Genomic DNA, 13635 nt, shown 5'->3' on the forward strand with positions numbered 1-13635 from the left:
CCTGTATCTGAAAAGCAAAAATTCCCAAAATGGGTGAGAACATTTCCAGTTCCCAACAAGATAAAAGTTCCAAACAGAGATGATATAAAGACTACACGAACCCTTTTGGAAATACTAAAACTTCAACAGACAAAAATCCAAGTCTAGAGTTATACTAATCCAAAATAGGATAAAGTATTGTAGGCCTAACTAACCATTGCTTATACATCTCTGGTTTTCACTCAACTTTTCTCTTTTCATCAAATCTCAAGTCTCTCTCAGGTTGTCTCTTTTCAGTTTCTCAATTCTCAATACCACAGAATTTTGGAATTGAGTTCAGTAAGAGCAAACACAAGTAATAATAGGCAAACACAACAAAAGCAATTACAACATATATAATCAGATAGCAGTTAGACAGAAATTATACAATAGGCAATCCACGTACAAGATACACACTCAAACAATTTCATATATATGCATATTATGCATACTTGTATTATTGGCCATGAGCTCACGTGTCGGTTACTTTGCCAGAATCTGACACATCTAGTAGCTAACCCAGACATTGTCCCTCTACTATTTTCTCGCATATATGTATACTATATGTGTCTTGCAGAGTGAGTGCCATGTACACCTCGTAGGCAGAATTTTCTATATTGTCTCGCAGGGTTTGTGCCCTGTATACCTCGCAGACAGAGAGAACCATGAAACAAGTGGGATATCACCACTGTCCTTGTTTTGGCATAGCTCGACTTAGAGCAAGTGGGATATTACCACTGTCCTTGCCAAGAGTAAATAGCAAATCAGAATGCAAGCGAGACTTACCCCACGACCTTGTCTCGCAAGCAGGATGAACCTCCGTCCTTGCCTATCTAGCCATTTAGGCCACAGTTAATCTCATTATCTCATGAGCGGGATAACACCACCATCCTCACCGTAGGCAGGACAAAATCAGCATCCCCGCAAAGCAGTTTACGCACTGATCAAGCGGGATGACACCACCGTCTTTGCCAGGCAAGAAGTCACAACCACATTCTAAATTAATTCACGATTCTATCTAGTTTAGAAAGATTCAACCTAACATAACCCCAGTCATTTCTCAAGTTCTCACTCTCATTAAAATGTCAGTGGGATTACACCACCATTCCCACAACAATATCATCCGGCTAACCAGGCATCAAACCAGGAACAATTCAATTCAAACTATGCCATAAGCTCATACTCAGTTCAGGCCCTAAAAATTGGTAATCGGACTTAAAATAGGTGTTACGAGGGCTTACAAGCTTGCCAGGAAGGCCAAACACTGAAAACAAAGTTTATTTAAGAAAACAGGACTTCAGCGTATGCATGCCTCGTGCATACATGCAACCCCCGCGCACTTCCCTGCTCGTGCATGTGCATTCCTTGTGCGTACGCACGCTTGATGCTCGAAGGTAAACATGCGTACGCGACTTCCTCTAGCGCGCGTGACCTCCAATCTTTCTGCATAACTTAAAAATTTAGTTTTTTATTCCAATTTCAAACCCTCATAACTTTCTCTATAAAATTGTTTTTCCTCATCTTTGGATGGTTTTAAATATCTTTTAACAAAATTTAATTTAAGATATATTTCATCTAATTCCAAACTCCGAGTGCCGAGTTACGGTCCATCAAAGCTGGCTAAAAAACCATTTTTTACCAAAATTCTGCATAACCCAAACTTTTATCATTTCTCAAATTCATTCCTTTTAGAACCAACCCAAACCACATTTTAAGCATTCTCAATGTTCCATCATCATTCTCAAATTATATCATAATCATTCAAGATCTATAATATCAATTTTCTAGTAATTAGTCATTTTTCAATTCACATCAATTTCTCTATTTTACACTTCATCAGCTTACCTGGTCACGGACTCTGGCCCAAATTTCTCATCATTCATCAACATAATCAATAAATATTATTCATTTCATAATATCATAATTAATTTCAATCATACATACTCATATCCATACTCAACAACATTAAATTCACAATTCTTAACAATTACTAACAATTAACATTCACCCAACTAATCACAAACATATGCAAATTCCATTCAATCCTATCCTAGGGTAATTAACCTAGGCATTCACCTAACTTTACATAATGCCTACCCAAAACATAAACTCGAACTTCAATATCGGTGGTTTCCAAGCCCTTGAATCCCTTCCTCACCAATTTGAATCAAACTTCAATCCAAGCCTCCAAGCTTGATAAATTTTCCTCCAATTCAAAAGCTTCGCACCAATCCAAGCCAAAATCAATTCCAAACAAGCAACTAAACCATTTCACCCAAAAAACATAATCAACTTATCATTTATCATGTGGTTCTTATTCAAAATTAGGGACAATAAAAGGATTGGATTTTCTTACCTTTTACCGCTCAGCATCGGGTCAAAATCTCTCTTTAGATTGTACTTGAGCTTTCCTTAAAGTATCAAAATCACAATATCTCAATACCCACATAACCAAAAATGCAAAATAGTAGAGGATAGGAAACTGGGAAAGAATCTTAGAGTTTCTTACCGAAATGTTTAGATAGAATTGAAGAGAATTTCGAGATGAATGCGTGACCACAAATGACTCGTCAGTCGAAGCTCTGCATCGAAAGTTATGAGTAATTGAAGTTGAAGGTGAATAGTGTCAAGGGTTTCATCCTTTCTTCTCTTCTGTCTTCTCCGCAGCTGATCCTTCTTACTAAATGGGGGAAAATGAAGCTAAGTTGGCTGAATTGTGGGTTTATATATGGGGCTTGGGCTTGGTAAAGATCCAAATCTATTTTTGGTGCGTTTGGCCCAACTTTGGGGAAAAATCTTTAAGATAAGTGTTTTAATTTGTATCATAATTATTTTTACTTTCCCAAATTATAAATTTTAAATTCTCAACTTTATTCACTCATAAATTAATTTTCTCACTCACAGTACTGAACAAATTTAAGCCGGTACGCGCCTTTTCACGATTAGTTATATTTTTGCGCTAAATTTTATTTTCTCATTTAAATTTTCACCGGCTAATCTCCAAATTATAATTTATTAATTTCTCAACCTTATTTGCTTAAAAATTAGTTTATTTACTTATAATTTAATCGGGTTTTAAAGTTTGAATTTGTACGAATTCTAAATCTTCGAACTGATCACATTATTTCAGTTGGTTGTCGTTATGAGAATAACTCTAATCTATATGTGTATAAGATCTAGAATAGAATAAATATTATTTAAATAGTTTAGTTCTAATATTAGTATTTGATTAGATTAGTTTTAGAGAAATTTGAATTGTTACCTCAATTTATATATTATGATTATTATTTTTGATTATGTTATTTTAAAATTTTTTAATATGAAATTTATCTTTTTTTAATGTATTTTATTTTTATTGATATTAAGTTAAAAAATCTGCTAATAATAAATAATAGTTTTAGATTATTACTCAAACAAAAACCAAATTATGCATACTATTTGTAAACCGCGGGTAATTAGTAACTAAATAATCAATAAATTAATTTTTATTTAAAAAATTAAAAAATCAAATTTTATAGTTTAATGAGGTAGAAATATTAAAAATACGAATTTCGACATTAATATTAAAAAAATTGGCCCAAAATTGGGCCGACAGGCCAAACCGATTGAACTGAAAAAAAAGGTCCAAAGCCCAACCCAAATTCCACTAATATTAAGCTTTAGCACAATCTCTCTGCTATATGATATGCAACACGCTGAAAGCTCGGCCAAAAGGAGAGAATAGCATGTCCAAAATCACAAACCCTTGGTTTGATTTGAAATCAAGATAACTTTTAATTCGGAGCTCTGATCGCTGCACCGTCTGCGGTCATGCGATCACCGCGTCGAGCTATATAAAACCCACCGAACAGTTTAGTTGGTAAGTCACATTTTCTTACCCAACTTCTCCTCCTATAATTTCGAAATCCTTGAGCCTTAGTGTTGAGATTTTGTTGAATTTTAATGTTTAGGAACATATTAATCTTGAGAAAATGTTGGGTCTTGCCTCAATTTCGCATTAGTAAGGTGAGAGAACTCTAACCCTTGTGAAAAACCTGTGGTATAGTAAAACCCTATTGATTGAGTAGTGTTTATTGGTATTAGATATGAATTATGGATTTTTGAGGCATGTTGATAGAATTGTAGGCTAATTGGTGGTGTTGGTAAGCTGAATTTGGGCTACAGTAACTGAATTTTCTTTTTGGTGCACTATTTGAGGCGGTGAGCATTTGCAGAACGATGATAACTTGTGGTGTTCTGAGCTAGGGAGGAATCAACCAAGGTATGCTTTTGATTTATTGTAGATAATATGTAATGTCATGCAAAAACATATGCTAGACAACCATAGGATAGGTTGGATTATACTAGTATCTGATGGTTAGTAATTGATGCAAATGTTGAACTTCTTATGATGTTGTGTTGAGTAATGTGGTTGATGTTTGATCAAATGGTGATTTTGGAGAATGACAATGATACATTGATGATTGAGCATAAAGTGGTATTGGACATGAATTGTGGGGTTGAACTTAATGAAATTGTATATTAGTGTGCCATGGAGTGATTGAGAAGGGTTGAGATATGGTTTAGCTTGTTTCGTGTTGTTTAGAAGCTTGAGATATTGGTTTTGAATTGAAAACTTGGTAAACATAGAGGTTTGTGATTTTTGAGAAAAATTGATTTTTGACTAAATTTCGGAGGGCCATAACTTGGCTTCCGAACTCCCGAAATTATTTCGTATGAAAACTGGGTCCGTGAAATTTGCGCCGTTTGAAAGACAGGCTAAAAATGATTTCTAAAAAAAATGTTATGTGCGTCAAAAATTTGTTGTGTAAAAGAAAATTCTGCAGCACTTAACAGCTTTTTAGCATTCTTAAGGGGCATGCGTACCCGAGTGCACACACGACGCGACCGTTTGGTTCTGTTCAAACGTTCTCGCGTACGTGGGAGTATGCCTGCGTATGCGAGAGGGAAAATTATATGCTCGTGTATGTGGGCAAGTGCCACGCAACGCGAGTTATCTGTTCTGTCCAAGGGGGCTCGCGTACACGGACAGTGGTCGTATACGCAAGTGGGGTAAATGACACCCCCGCATACGCGCAACATGGCTTGCGTATGCGGGATCCTGTTTTTAACAACATTGTGTTTTTGTGATGAATATTGGCCATGATGAATAAGAATAATTGAACTTGAATGAAAAATGATAAATGGGGATGAGTAGTGATGAGTATGTTTGAGTTTTTTCTCTGTTGTAAAGTATGTCGGACACTATATCCCAAGAGCGTGGCGGGAGCTATATTCTAAGAATGTGAGAGCACTTTACCCTGGTAAGTGTGTTGGGCACTGTAAGACCCAGAACTTTTGAAAAGTTATTATGAACTAATTTTTAATTATATATGTTTATTTACAGTTTAAGTTCATAAATTATTTGATTAAAGATAATTAAAGACAGTTCTGATTAATTGGATTTGAAATAAATTAAGGTTTTTATCCAAACTCTATAATTATGGATTATTTTTCTATTCACAATTTAAAGTTTTAGAAATTCAAAGAATAATGATATTTGGCTATTTGAATTAGAATTTTATCTCATTTTATAAGTACGGAATTATTTTCTATATTTAAATTATAAAATTAGTAGTTGTAAAATAATAAGATTTTTATTTGATAATATTTTTATAAATAAATACTTTAGGTTTTGTTAATAAAAAAAATTAATTATATTGTATTATATTTTCAATTAGAGCATTTGATTGAGATTAATTAGTATTTTGATACAACAAATAATATTTTTAACTAGTCTTATGGATTAAATTAGATTTCAAATTAATTTTCTATAACCCCTAATTTTTATTAAAATTACCAAGAACACCCTTATACCTAATTTTACCAAAACAAACCCTACTCTAACCGAATTGAACCCTAACTCCCCTAATTCAAGCAACAGCCACAGCCCCCACTATCCTAGACACACACACGCATAAACAAAAGAAAAAGAAAGAAAGAAAGAAACGAAGAAAGGCAGAGGGAAATGGGGAAGAGAGATCCGAGGGAGGAGAGCGCCGGTGGGGGAGGGAGGAGCTTGCGCCATCATCGCGGACCGCCGCTGCCACTGCGTCCTACTGCTTGCGCCACCATCGTCGTCCAGGAGGCTGCCGCTTCTGTTCATCGTCGCCGTTTATCCTCACCTTGCTGTCATCCTTGAAGTTCACAAAGAGAGACACTAACGGAAGAGGGTGGCACGCACGGGAGAGGAAGAAGCTGCCTCTACGCCGCCGTCGTTGACGAGCTCAGCCGCCTCGCCTTTGACGCCGCCGAGGGTTAGCTGCTGGTGAGAAGGCACTGTCGCGTTGGTGATTGCCGTCGAGAGGGAAGTCGTTGGGTCGCACACATACATACACACACACACACACACACACACAGAGAGAGAGAGAGAGAGCACAGGGAGCAGAGGAGAGAGAGGGGAGACCCGCGCCCAGCCACCGCGGCTTCTGCCGCTCGAGACCTGCTGCTGTCGCCAGAAAAACACTACCAGTAAGGTTTTAAGTATTGGGTTTCATTTCTTTCGAGTTTCCGTAAGCGTTACAATCATTGGGTGTTAGTTTCAGTTGCCGTCGCCGGAGTCCAGTCGCCGTTGCCGCTTGGGGTGGCTGTCGAGGTTGCCGGCAAACCGGTTCAGATACCGCCGCTGCTTTGTTTTGTCATTACAGTAAGTATTTTATTTCGGAGACCCCTGGATTAACCTTCTATTACGTGTATTAAAGTATTTGCGATGTTAATGGTCTTAGGATTTAGAAACTGAGTTTGCATGTGGCGTTTGAGGCTGTTCTGCTATTGAGAAAGCAAGCGGAGCTGAGGTTTTTATTGCCATCGATTCGGGTCGAGATGAAAGTATTTCTGTGAGGCATTTGGGTTATGGTTTTGAATTATCGAGGTAGGAGCCTTTTCAGAAAATTACACTTTATGAATTGGAATTATTATATATGGATATTGATGTGAGAAAATGTATCTTTGGTGATTGTATAAGTCTTATGTATTGTTGGTTGTCTTGGATGAATATAAATGCTTGTTTGGCTGGGTTATTGTTCGGTTTTGTGAAACTGACTGTTCTTGAAATGCTTCTTTAAAGTTATTTTGTAAAAGTTTTGAAATCGAGTTTAATCTGTTGGAAATTGATTTAAGATTGAATTGGTGTTCTTAAACTCTAAAAACGAAACCAACTTGATTTTGAACTGATTTGGTTTTGAGCCCGTTAAAGAGGGTTGTAGAATGGTTTGGTTGGGACCCAGAAAGGGTGGAAGAGTCCAAGTTTTAGGGGAGGTGCTACCGAAATTCCTGTGAAAATCTGAGATTCTATTAGAAATGTTATTTGGAAAGTCATGAGTTTTAGACTTGTACTATTTTACTTGAACTATTTAAGGAAGTGATGAATTGTGTTTTGAAATGACTTATTGAAAAGAGAATTATGATTTAGCTTTATTTCCTAAGAAATGTATTTTTATTTTTGGGTGCAAGACATTTAGAAGAAACTTATGTTTTAAGCCGTTTTAAATGTGAAAAGGGTTTATGTTTCTGAATTTAACTTGATGATTTCAATTGGAGGAGTTTAAGTGATTTTGAAGGATGGTGAATTTTGATTGATAATACTTTCTTTTTTGACGTTTTAGAAGGAAGATTAAAGTATTCTTTAAATTCTGAATTTTGCTCTGAGCCGTTGGAAACGCTTCAGATTTTATCAGGAAATTAAAAGTGGTTTTTGGTTTAAGTAAAAGAAATGGTTTTGAAAATTTGTTCGGAGTAATAGATTACACGATTGGGTTTGGCTTAAACTCTATTTTTATCTATTCAAATCCAAAAGTTAAGGTTTTAAGGATTTTAAATGAATTTGAAGGAATGAGTTAGGTTATCCCCCCTTAAAGACTTGAGACTCTGCCGAGAAACTTTTGTTACCAAATCCTGTTTTAGGATGAATGATTTTGAATCTCTCAGAAAATACTTTTGATTTGGTGTGGTTTTTTGAAACGTTATGAAGAAATGTTGAGGAGGGTGGCCTTGTTTTGAAAAAGAGAATTTACATTTGAGGGAAAATGGCTTATGCGCCTGAAAAGATTTTAGAAATGGGATTTTAAAGTTAAGGCTGGAAGGAATTGATTTTTAATTTCAAAGTAAAGTGATTTGAGAAAAAATGATTTATGGCTTGAGTGATGATTATATGAGTTTGATGATGTTGGATGGTGGAAGTGCTGTTATGCTATAAGCTGGATGGCTGTATTGATGTTAAATTATGGCCGAGTATGAATATGGATGGTCATTGATTTGATAAGGTGATTGTTGCACTTCCAATTATCTGAGATACGAGTTTCCCTGGGTGAAAGCAGTGGCTAGCAACCACGTGCTCCAGGTTGAGACTCGATACTCTGCTGACCCTATGTCGTAAGTGTGGCCGGACATTGTGAAAGTTCCGGATGAGCTCGCCCCCGTGGATAAACACCATTGTGGGTGTTGTGTGATTATGATTATGATTGTGAATAACTTGAGTTGGGGATGCACGACAGAGGGATAGTCCAATGGTTAGTGATGAGCGGATAATTTATACGCTTTTTGGCATTGTTTTTAGTAGGATCTAGTTACTTTTAGGGATGTTTTTATTAGTTTTTATGTTAAATTTACATTTCTAGACTTTACTATGAGTTTGTGTATTTTTCTATGATTTCAGGTATTTTCTGGCTGAAATTGAGGGACTTGAGCAAAAATCAGATTCAGAGGTTGAAGAAGGACTGCTGATGCTGTTGGATTCTGACCTCCCTGCACTCAAAGTGGATTTTCTGGAGCTACAGAACTCAAAATGGTGCGCTTCCAATTGCGTTGGAAAGTAGACATCCAAGGCTTTCCCGAAATATATAATATTTTATACTTTGGCCGAGTTTAGACGACGCAAAAGGGCGTTGAACGCCAGTTCTACGCTGCAGTCTGGAGTTAAACGCCAGAAACACATCACAAACCAGAGTTGAATGCCAGAAACACGTTACAACCTGGCGTTCAACTCCAGAAAGAGCCTCTGCACGTGTAACATTCAAGCTCAGCCCAAGCACACACCAAGTGGGCTCCGAAAGTGGATTTATGCATCAATTACTTACTTCTATAAACCCTAGTAACTAGTTTAGTATAAATAGGACTTTTTACTATTGTATTAGGCATCTTCAGATCATCCTGGATTGTATTTTTGATCCTGTGATCACGTTTTCAGGGCTGGCCTCTCGGCCATGCCTGAACCTTTCACTTATGTATTTTCAACGGTAGAGTTTCTACACTCCATAGATTAAGGTGTGGAGCTCTGCTGTTCCTCATGAATTAATGCAAAGTACTACTGTTTTCTATTCAATTCAACTTATTCCGCTTCTAAGATATCCATTCGCACCCAAGAACATGATGAATGTGATGATTATGTGACGCTCATCATCATTCTCACTTATGAACGCGTGCCTGACAAACACTTCCGTTCTACATGCAAACAAGCTAGAATGAATATCTCTTGGATATCTAATACAGGGGACCGAGTCCGAGTCATCAGTGTCTTCGTGGTATAAGTTAGAACCCATGGATGGCCATTCCTGAGATCCGGAAAGTCTAAACCTTGTCTGTGGTATTCCGAGTAGGATCTGGGAAGGGATGGCTGTGACAAACTTCAAACTCGCAAGTGCTGGGCGTAGTGACAGACGCAAAAGGATAGTAAATCCTATTCTAGTATGATCGAGAACCTCCAGATGATTAGCCATGCCGTGACAGAGCATTTGGACCATTTTAACAGAGAGAATGGGATGTAGCCATTGACAATGGTGATGCCCTTACAGAAAGCTTGCCATGGAAAGGAGTAGGACTGATTGGATGAAGACAGCAGGAAAGCAGAGATTCAGAGGAACGAAAGTATCTCTATACGCTTATCTGAAATTCTCACCAATGAATTACATAAGTATTTCTATCTTTATTTTCTATTTATTTATTATAATTTGAAAACTCCATAACCATTTGATATCCGCCTGACTGAGATTTACAAGGTGACCATAGCTTGCTTCATACCAACAATCTCCGTGGGATCGACCCTTACTCACGTAAAGTTTTATTACTTGGACGACCCAGTGCACTTGCTGGTTAGTTGTGCGAAGTTGTGAAGTTATGCTTGGACCATGGTATTGTGCACCAGTTATTGGCGCCATTGCCAGGGAGAGAACGAACAACAAATTTTACAACCTCAGAGTAACAATTTCGCATACCAAGTTTTTGGCGCCGTTGCCGGGGATTGTTTGAGTTTGGACAACTGATGGTTCATCGTGTTGCTCAGATTAGGTAATTTTCATTTTGTTTTATTTTCAAAAAATTTTCAAAAAAAAAATCTTTCAAAAATTTCTCATCTGTTTTCGAAAATTATTCTAAAATTTTTAAGAATGAATTCTAGTGTTTCATGAAGTATGTTGAAGCCTGACTGGCTGTAAAGCCATGTCTAAATTCATTCAGACTGGGGCTTCTAACCCAACATTATCAAGAGCAAGCCAGTTGTTGCTAATCCACCTGCTGCTGTTCCTGATCCACCTGATTTACATGCTAAAGCTTGACTGGCTATTAAGCCATGTCTAACCCTCAAATTGGAGCTTTAGACTAAGAGTACAAGATTCCTGGAATTCATATTAAAAATTTTGGAATCCTTATTTTTCTTTTTCACACTAATTTTTGAAAAATCCAAAAAAAAAATTTAGAAAATCATAAAAATCAAAAAAATATTTCATGTTTCTTGTTTGAGTCTTGAGTCAATTTTTAAGTTTGGTGTCAATTGCATTTTTCTAAAAATTCTTGCATTTTTTCGAAAAATCATGCATTCATGGTGTTCTTCATGATCTTCAAGTTATTCTTGGTAAGTCTTCTTGTTTGATCTTGATGTTTTCTTGTTTTGTGTCTTTTCTTGTTTTTCATGTACATTTTTGCATTCATAGTGTCTGAACATGAAAAATTTCTAAGTTTGGTGTCTTGCATTTTTTTTTGCATATAAAAATTTTCAAAAATATGTTCTTGATGTTCATCATGATCTTCAAAGTGTTCTTGGTGTTCATCTTGACATTCATAGCATTCTTGCATGCATTCATTGTTTTGATCTAAAATTTTCATGCATTGCATCATTTTTCATATTTTTCTCTTTCATCATTAAAAATTCAAAATTCAAAAAAAATATCTTTCCCTTTTTCACTTATAAATTTCGAAAATTTGGATTGACTTTTTTAAAAATTTTTAAAATCTAGTTGTTTCTTATGAGTCAAATCAAATTTTCAATTTGAAAATCTTATCTTTTTCAAAATCTTTTTCAAAAATCATATCTTTTTCACTTTTCTTATTTATTTTCGAAAATTTTTAAAAATATTTTTCAAAAATCTTTTTCTTAATTTTATCTCACAATTTTCGAAAATATCATCAACAATTAATGTTTTGATTCAAAAATTTCAAGTTTGTTACTTGCTCGTTAAGAAAGATTCAAACTTTAAGTTCTAGAATCATATCTTGTGATTTCTTGTGAATCAAGTCATTAATTGTGATTTTAAAAATCAAATCTTTTTCAAAACTAATTCTAATCATATCTTTTTAATCATATCTTTTTAAAACATATCTTTTTCCAAAAAATTTTGATTTTAAAATATCTTTTCTAACTTCTTATCTTCTTTTCTTTTCAAAAATTTGATTTTCAAAATTTGTTTCAACTAACTAACTAATTTTTTGTTTGTTTCTTATCTCTTTCAAAACTACCTAACTAACTATCTCTCTCTAATTTTCAAAAATACCTCCCTCTTTTTCAAAAAAAAAATTCTTTTTAATTAATTAATTGTTTCAACTTTTAATTTTAATTCTAATTTTCAAAAATCACTAACTCCTTTTCAAAAATTATTTTCGAAAATTCTCTTCTCTCTCTCATCTCCTTCTATTTATTTATTCATCTACTAACATTTCATCTCACCCAAATTCGAACCCCCTCTTCCATCTGTGTTCGAATTTTCTCTTCTTCCCTTCTTTACATTACATTCTTTTCTTCTTCTACTCACACAGGGGAACCTCTATACCTGGGTAAAAAGGATCCCTATTATTATTTTTCTGTTCCCTCTTTTTCATATGAGCAGGAGCAAGGACAAGAACATTCTTGTTGAAGCAGACCCTGAACCTGAAAGGACTCTGAAGAGGAAACTAAGAGAAGCTAAAATACAACAATCCAGAGATAACCTTACAGAAATTTTCGAACAAGAAGAGGAGATGGCAGCCGAAAATAATAATAATGCAAGGAGGATGCTTGGTGACTTCACTGCACCTAATTCCAATTTACATGGAAGAAGCATCTCCATCCCTGCCATTGGAGCAAACAATTTTGAGCTGAAATCTCAATTAGTTTCTCTAATGCAGCAAAACTGCAAGTTTCATGGACTTCCATCTGAAGATCCTTTTCAGTTCTTAACTGAATTCTTGCAGATCTGTGATACTGTTAAGACTAATGGAGTAGATCCTGAAGTCTACAGGCTCATGCTTTTCCCTTTTGCTGTGAGAGACAGAGCTAGAATATGGTTGGACTCTCAACCTAAGGATAGCCTGAACTCTTGGGATAAGCTGGTCAAGGCTTTCTTAGCCAAGTTCTTTCCTCCTCAAAAGCTTAGTAAGCTTAGAGTGGATGTTCAAACCTTCAGACAGAAAGAAGGTGAATCCCTCTATGAAGCTTGGGAGAGATACAAGGAACTGACCAAAAAGTGTCCTTCTGACATGCTTTCAGAATGGACCATCCTGGATATATTCTATGATGGTCTGTCTGAATTAGCTAAAATGTCATTGGATACTTCTGCAGGTGGATCCATTCACCTAAAGAAAACGCCTGCAGAAGCTCAAGAATTCATTGACATGGTTGCTAATAACCAGTTCATGTACACTTCTGAGAGGAATCCTGTGAGTAATGGGACGCCTCAGAAGAAGGGAGTTCTTGAAATTGATATTCTGAATGCCATATTGGCTCAGAACAAAATATTGACTCAGCAAGTCAATATGATTTCTCAAAGTCTGAATGGAATGCAAGCTGCATCCAACAGTACTCAAGAGGCATCTTCTGAAGAAGAAGCTTATGATCCTGAGAACCCTGCAATAGCAGAGGTAAATTATATGGGTGAACCTTATGGAAACACCTATAATCCCTCATGGAGAAATCATCCAAATTTCTCATGGAAGGATCAACAAAAGCCTCAACAAGGCTTTAATAATGGTGGAAGAAACAGATTTAGCAATAGCAAGCCTTTTCCATCATCCACTCAGCAACAGACAGAGAACTCTGAACAAAATACCTCTAATTTAGCAAACTTAGTCTCTGATCTATCTAAGGCCACTGTGAGTTTCATGAATGAAACAAGGTCCTCCATTAGAAATTTAGAAGCACAAGTGGGCCAGTTGAGTAAAAGGATCACTGAAATCCCTCCTAGTACTCTCCCAAGCAATACAGAAGAGAATCCAAAAGGAGAGTGCAAGGCCATTGACATAACCAAAATGGCCGAACCCAATGAGGGAGAGGAGGACGTGAATCCCAAGGAGGAAGACCTCCTGGGACGTCCAGTGATCAATAAGGAGTTTCCCTCT

General features: G+C 36.1%; 1 non-coding gene across 1 annotated transcript; it reads right to left on the reverse strand.

Moving 5' to 3' along the window:
- Positions 1 to 12675: 12675 nt before the first annotated feature.
- Positions 12676 to 12783, reverse strand: LOC112774643 (small nucleolar RNA R71). The gene has a single exon (XR_003189118.1). It is a non-coding gene; the product is annotated as a small nucleolar RNA R71 (small nucleolar RNA).
- Between the last annotated feature and the right edge of the window lie 852 nt (positions 12784 to 13635).

Source organism: Arachis hypogaea, chromosome 18 (assembly GCF_003086295.3).
Source record: "Arachis hypogaea cultivar Tifrunner chromosome 18, arahy.Tifrunner.gnm2.J5K5, whole genome shotgun sequence".
Classification (NCBI taxonomy): Eukaryota; Viridiplantae; Streptophyta; class Magnoliopsida; order Fabales; family Fabaceae; genus Arachis; species Arachis hypogaea.